The sequence below is a fragment of the Papaver somniferum genome, chromosome 4 (assembly GCF_003573695.1).
Source record: "Papaver somniferum cultivar HN1 chromosome 4, ASM357369v1, whole genome shotgun sequence".
Lineage (NCBI taxonomy): Eukaryota > Viridiplantae > Streptophyta > Magnoliopsida > Ranunculales > Papaveraceae > Papaver > Papaver somniferum.
In genome coordinates this window covers 71,050,724-71,057,112 of record NC_039361.1, presented here as the reverse complement: position 1 = coordinate 71,057,112, position 6,389 = coordinate 71,050,724, and the positions used below count along the sequence as shown (strand labels likewise).

At 33.7% G+C, this 6,389-nt stretch overlaps 1 long non-coding RNA gene across 1 annotated transcript; it reads left to right on the top strand.

Moving 5' to 3' along the window:
* Positions 1–385: 385 nt before the first annotated feature.
* On the top strand, positions 386–4,753 carry LOC113273974. The gene is made up of 3 exons (XR_003322695.1): positions 386–1,093; positions 1,433–2,250; positions 3,955–4,753. It is a non-coding gene; the product is annotated as an uncharacterized LOC113273974 (long non-coding RNA).
* Positions 4,754–6,389: the final 1,636 nt, after the last annotated feature.

Sequence of the window (6,389 nt, the reverse complement as noted above, 5' to 3'; positions counted from 1 at the left end):
ATTTTCAAAGGCTTCCTGATTTGATGCATATGAATGGAAGATGTTCTCATAATATTTCGATGAAAGAGATGTGTCTTGGTTATTAATGGTAGTTTTTCTCATTTTATATTCAAAGACTCTTCATGTTTTGCACCCAACAAAATACGTTTCGTAAAAAAATAAAAAAAACAATATCTATTTTGAGAGTAATAATCATGTAAACAACCCATTTATTTGGACGTCTCACCATGCATGAGTTTTTGATGATTTTTTCATCACCCGTTTCTTTTGAAAGAGACTCGTCATTCCAAAATTAAAATGGTGAGCGATATTTCAGCCCACAATTTGTGCGATCGTTATCTTTCTTCTCCTAACATCATCAAGTTTCCCAAAACTAAGAACTTTCTTAATTTTCATGCCTAACCCGTCTTTATTTCTTTTTGTTAGTCAAATCGTCCAAATTCTAAAGGGATATATTTCTTTTTGAAAAATAAAGAGATGCATTCAGCTGAATGGGTTTTGAATTCATTATCTGATTTTCAATCTTCTCACTAGATTAATTCATTCTCTGGTTTTAATTGGGCTTCCACTCATAACTTTTTTTAGCATTTTTTCATGAGTGGAAATCTAATTAATGCAAGTTCATAATGAGGAGAGGTTACAAATCCTACATCCGTCGGATATCTATGGATGAGATGACATTGGGATGGTCGGATGCAACGTTTGTCTCTTAAAATGTTATCCGACCGTCCAAGGCTCAAAAACTCATTTTGTTTTGTGTTATAGAATGTTAACTATAATTGATTAATTAGTAATGTTAACGATTGATTAAAGTCAAGTTACTAGTATTAAATTAGTAGAACGATCAGATTTGTGTGAGAGAGTTGGGGGTTTTGAGAGGAAAAAGTGAAGAAAAAACTTGGTTTTTGTGATCCAAAATGTGTGATTCAAATGATGAACGAGGATCTTTTGATAGATGGTCATAACTCCATCTGGGTTCGAATCCTACTGAGAGGTCCACTAAAGATCATAAATTGTTGAAGCTGGATTTGGCTCATAAAAATCACCATCTTGAGGTTGAGATTGAGCAAAATTATCCTCATAATCGAAAAAGGTAAGCCAAATCTGGATCATTGTTGTAGTTGATGAGTATTATATTGTATTTAGAAGATGAATACATTGATGAGGCACTTTATGTTAATAACCAGGGAATGACCCATGCCATAACGCAGTGGCATGATTTTAGATTTCCAAAAATATTAGTACACTGTTGTAAACGTGTAATTTAGTCTGGGGTATCAAGGGTAAATCTCGTTTATTATCAGGATGCCCTTGTGTCCAGTCCTTTAAATAAAGACTTTTTTTTCTGTTTCGACACACGTTAATAAGAATTTCTCTTATTTTTCTCTCTACTTTATGTTTTCTATTTTATGTCTTCTCTGTTTCACTACAGGTTACTAGCACGTTCTACACCGAGCCACAATTGATCATATGGGTGTAATTTTTTCATAAAATATCTGAAAGTAATTCGACAGAAATTTCCTAACATGTGACCAATTAAAATTGGTGTCTTTGTCTATTAGACAAGAATCATGTGATTTACCCGTATGGTTTCTATTTCCCTTATAAGAAACCATTTGTCAACCGTAATACAAACTCAACAAAGTGAAGTAGAAATAATTGTGGAAATATCTCAAAAGAGCTTGAGGAAGAGAATAAGAATCTTGGTGATGTGCACGCAAAATCTCACCTAACAGGCATTATAGAAGAAGAAATAGTTGTTTCCAACAAGGTCGAGTCGTTAATATAACGAAGAAAGCTTTCTTGGCAGCAAAGAAATCATTCTAAACTTTTCCATTTTGCAGTGCTTCATCGTCGCGCTAAGATTGTTTTTCTTGCTATTAAAGATTTCTCATGGAAACCGGACTTCTGATTGTAGTAAAATTAAGCATAATGTTATTTTCTATAATCATGGATTTTTTTTAAAGATAATACAATATCTTTGTAGTCTTTTTCTTTCGGCAGGTCAACGTCCATATCTTCAAGCCAGTGCAGGAGCTTGGGTGATGTTCCATCATTAAAATAAACACGGTCCACTATCAAGTCTATGAGCGATTTTAGTGCACCAGGTTCATTTGGGTATCCAGTATATTTCTATAATAGATTTTTGGAAATCGTCGGACCCAATCTCAAAAACTACATTTAGGATTGTTTTAGATATGGCTATCTTCTCTTGGAATGAATCATACGCATCTTACTCTCGTCCCACAGGTAAAAAATCAAGCAATGCCATCTGATTTTTGTCTGATTGATCTTTGCAATGTGTTGTACAAGTTGTTACTAAAATTTTAACATCAAACTTAAGTCCTCTTTTGGATTAAAACAGATATGAGCAAAGCATATGATCGTGTTGATTGAGAATTTTTAAGTCAAGTCATGCTGAGTTTTGGAATCCGTTTGAATACACATACGTTGATTATGAACTGCATTCAGCCTGCCTCATTTTCGGTTCTTATTTATTTTCACAACTAATTAATATACAACCTTAAAGTTGATTCATTATAAGTATTAACAAAAACACCTTTCATTTCCGCGGCAAGTCCCAAAACAATAAAAAATACGTTAGGATGTTTTATTAATTAACGATCATCGATCGTTATTCTTGATTTGATTGAACAATTGAACAATTAGTATTTCTGATTTACTTTTTAATTTTCTAATTTGATTAAATATGTATTAGAGACCACTAATTACATTACACAAATACTTAAATAATAATCATATTCATATTCAACATCACCTGATCTAATCATATTTTTTAGAACAGCGTGATTTGAAAAATCCTGTTTTAGCTTCACAAGTATTTTGTCCATGGTTTATTATTAGATCTAATTTATGTAGGTTTAAAGGATATGGTTCTTCTTAACAATTCATTTACAGTTGATTTACTATTTGCAATTGCTGCAAGAAGTTAAAATATATGATTTGTGTCAATTAAGTTAGACTTAGATATTATACGTTGGTACAAAAGATTAGGATTTGATCAGTCGTGATTGCATTTTCACTATGATTTTTTCTTTTATGAAAGGAAGAAAATTAATATCATTAACTTTAACTCTCATGGTTGCAGTCGAATTGGTAACCGTACAAAAATGATCAGTTATTTTAAGTTATGATGTAATAATTCATTTGATATTTTATTAGGCTGCACTTAGTTATTTTCAAAATAAAAAAATGAAAATTCTAAATGTACAATTTTGGTTGTATTTAACCCAAGTGAAAGTCGTATTTAGTCACTGCCAGGAAAAATAAAAATAAAAAGATAAAATACCTTTTTTTAGATTTTTGTTATTGGGAAATCTAGAAAAACTAGGAGGAGGAGGATACACTACTTGCCAGCATTGAACGATCAAGTAATCTCCTAAAAATCTTTGAACTTGTATACTTAGAGGAGTTACCTTGCATCTTGGATGGATGGTAGATGGGATTAATTAAATTGAATCCTTTGCGAAGACTTCTCCGTAAAAAAGAACATTTCCATATAGAAAAAGAAAGAAGATGCATCCATACATTGATATATATCTATTTTGTTTTAATTCTTTAAAAGATGTTTTGAGTCCAAACGTACTAGACATGTTGCAAGCATTTTTTTTAGACTATTGAGTTAGTGTTGTTGCTCAATCTCCACCATTCTACGCTCACCCACCAGTTCCTATCAACAAACAAATGGAAACCAAAACAAAACTGGAAAAAAAAAGTAGTTGTCATATTCTTTTACCATTTACTGATTTCTATGTTAACCAAATGAATTATTCTTATTTTTCTTCGGTAATGTGCTGAGATAAATTATAATTGTAAAATCATTATAGACTTTTGTATTTTGCTGCCTCTTTCCCTTAATTATATATTTGCAAAGCATTATAAGGATTTAGATCAGTATGAGATCTAAAGTAATGATTAAATTGGTTTTTACAGGTAATGAGAGTGAATATGACGGCTACAGCGGACCTCTAGAGTTACAAGAACAAGTTTTTCATGTCAGTGAATTTTGAACAGTGGGTACAGTTTGTACGTCTATACAACCTGATCAACATAGATGTATCATAAGAGCTTTGGAAATAGCTGAAGCATATAAGACTACGTCAGACCTTCCGTTTACGTCAGAAGTTATTGACGAGTTTACGAGAGAAGGGTATAGACTATGGAATTTCCAACTCTATTCCCGAACGGTATTGCAGATTTGAGACAATCAAGGCTTCAAAAGGTTAGTGACTATCAACACTTTCAACACCTAATGAAGTATCGTGATGGACGTTTCGCCAAAGACTCTAGATTTCGCTATTTTGTATTGAACTCGTTAACTAGGTGGCGTGCCTTGTCATTGGGGTATGTTTATGTCAAGAATCATCCATAAGATGGTGAACTATCGATTCAATCTATTCCAGACATGGTTTCTTCTAAGGATAGTCGATTAATATCACGTGTTTCTTATTGTGCAAAGAAAATACGAGGTACTCGAGCTTATTGGTATACTAGATTGAAGGAGATCTTAGCAATGGTCACACAATTTGGGCCACTCACAATCTTCTTCACCCTTAGTGCCGCAGATTTGCAATGGCCGTAACTATACGCATTCCTTGACCCAATAGGTAAGTCTTCAAATCCTTATTTCCTGGCTACTACTACTCCATTGTAATGTGCAGTTATGTCCTATACTAGTCTGAAAGTTCATAATACAACAGATCTCAACTAAATGTCAAACATGAGTATGACATTTTTTACTCTGAAATACAATAAGCAGTTATAAAGTGAATCTCATCTAAATGTGAGACATTAATGACAATTTGTATGCGGTAGTACAATCTTATTTCTCAACAGGTACATTGGAAACTCTTGATCCAACAGAATGAAGATGAAAAAGCGGCGGTCTAACAACACCACCCAATATTTCGCTTAGCAATCTGTATGGACTAACTCCAATATACTTACGAAAGAATCAATTAGAAAGTCAGACTCAATCTAGATAAAAGTATATCAAGGAGTTAATATCTCTCTCTTGATTTGATTTACTCAAGAAAAATCTGCGAGTCCTAATCAAATACAAGGAATAACTTGGATGGTACCAAAGACCAATATCCAAGTGTCAATCAATTTAAATCAACAACCAAAAGGTCGGATATTCTAATTGATTGATCTTCAACGCACAACCTGTATCATTTCAATTATAAAGATAAACAATATAATGCGGAAATAGAAATAACACAGACGCCAGAATTTTGTTAACGAGGAAATCGCAAATGCAGAAAAACCCCGGGACCTAGTCCAGATTGAACACACACTGTATTAAGCCACTACAGACACTAGCCTACTCCAAGCTAACTTCAGACTGGACTGTAGTTGAACCCCAACCAATCTCACACTGATCCAAGGTACAGTTGCGCTCCCTACATCTCTGATCCCAACAGGATACTACACACTTGATTCCCTTAGATGATCTCACCCACAAATAAGAGTTGCTACGACCCAAAGTCGAAGACTTGAAATAAACAAATCCGTCTCACACAGACAACTCTATTGAAAGGATCAATCTGTCTCCCAAAAATAAACCCAAAAGGTTTTGTTCCGTCGTTTGATAAATCAAGGTGAACATGAACCAATTGATAATCCAGTTTTATATTCCCGAAGAACAGCCTAGAGTTATCAATCACCTCACAACAATCTTAATCGTATGGTAGAGAAACAAGATGTTGTGGAATCACAAACAATGAGACGAAGATGTTTGTGATTACTTTTCATATCTTGCCTATCGGAGATATCAATATCAATCCAATCAATCTGATTGTACTCGTACGATAGAAGATGCAAGATCAGATCACACAACCACGATTAAAGTAGTATCGGTTTGGCTTCACAATCCCAATGAAGTCTTTAAGTCGTTAACCTGGTTTTAAGAAGAGAACAAAGGTTAAAGGAGAATCGACTCTAGCAAACGAACTAGTATCACACGTAAGGTGTGGGGATTAGTTTTGCACAGATGCTAGAGTTCCCCTTATATAGTCTTTCAAATCCGGGTTTGCAATCAATGTTAGCTTAGTAACAAAGCATTCAATATTCACTGTTAGATGAAAACCTGATTAGATTCAAGCTAATATCTTTCAACCGTTAGATCAAAAAATTAGCTTGTTACACACAATTGAAATGCACGTTTCTAGGTTTGTGTAACCGTACCCAAACTTGTACATTTGTTGGTTCAACAATAGTTAACCAAATGGTTAGCCATATGAGCACTTCCATATCAACCATATTCTTCTTCACCATAACTAGTTCAAATGACTCAAATGAACTAGTTAGAGAGTTGTTCAATTGCAAGGAAATCTTATGTAACTACACAAGACACAATTGAAGCAAAG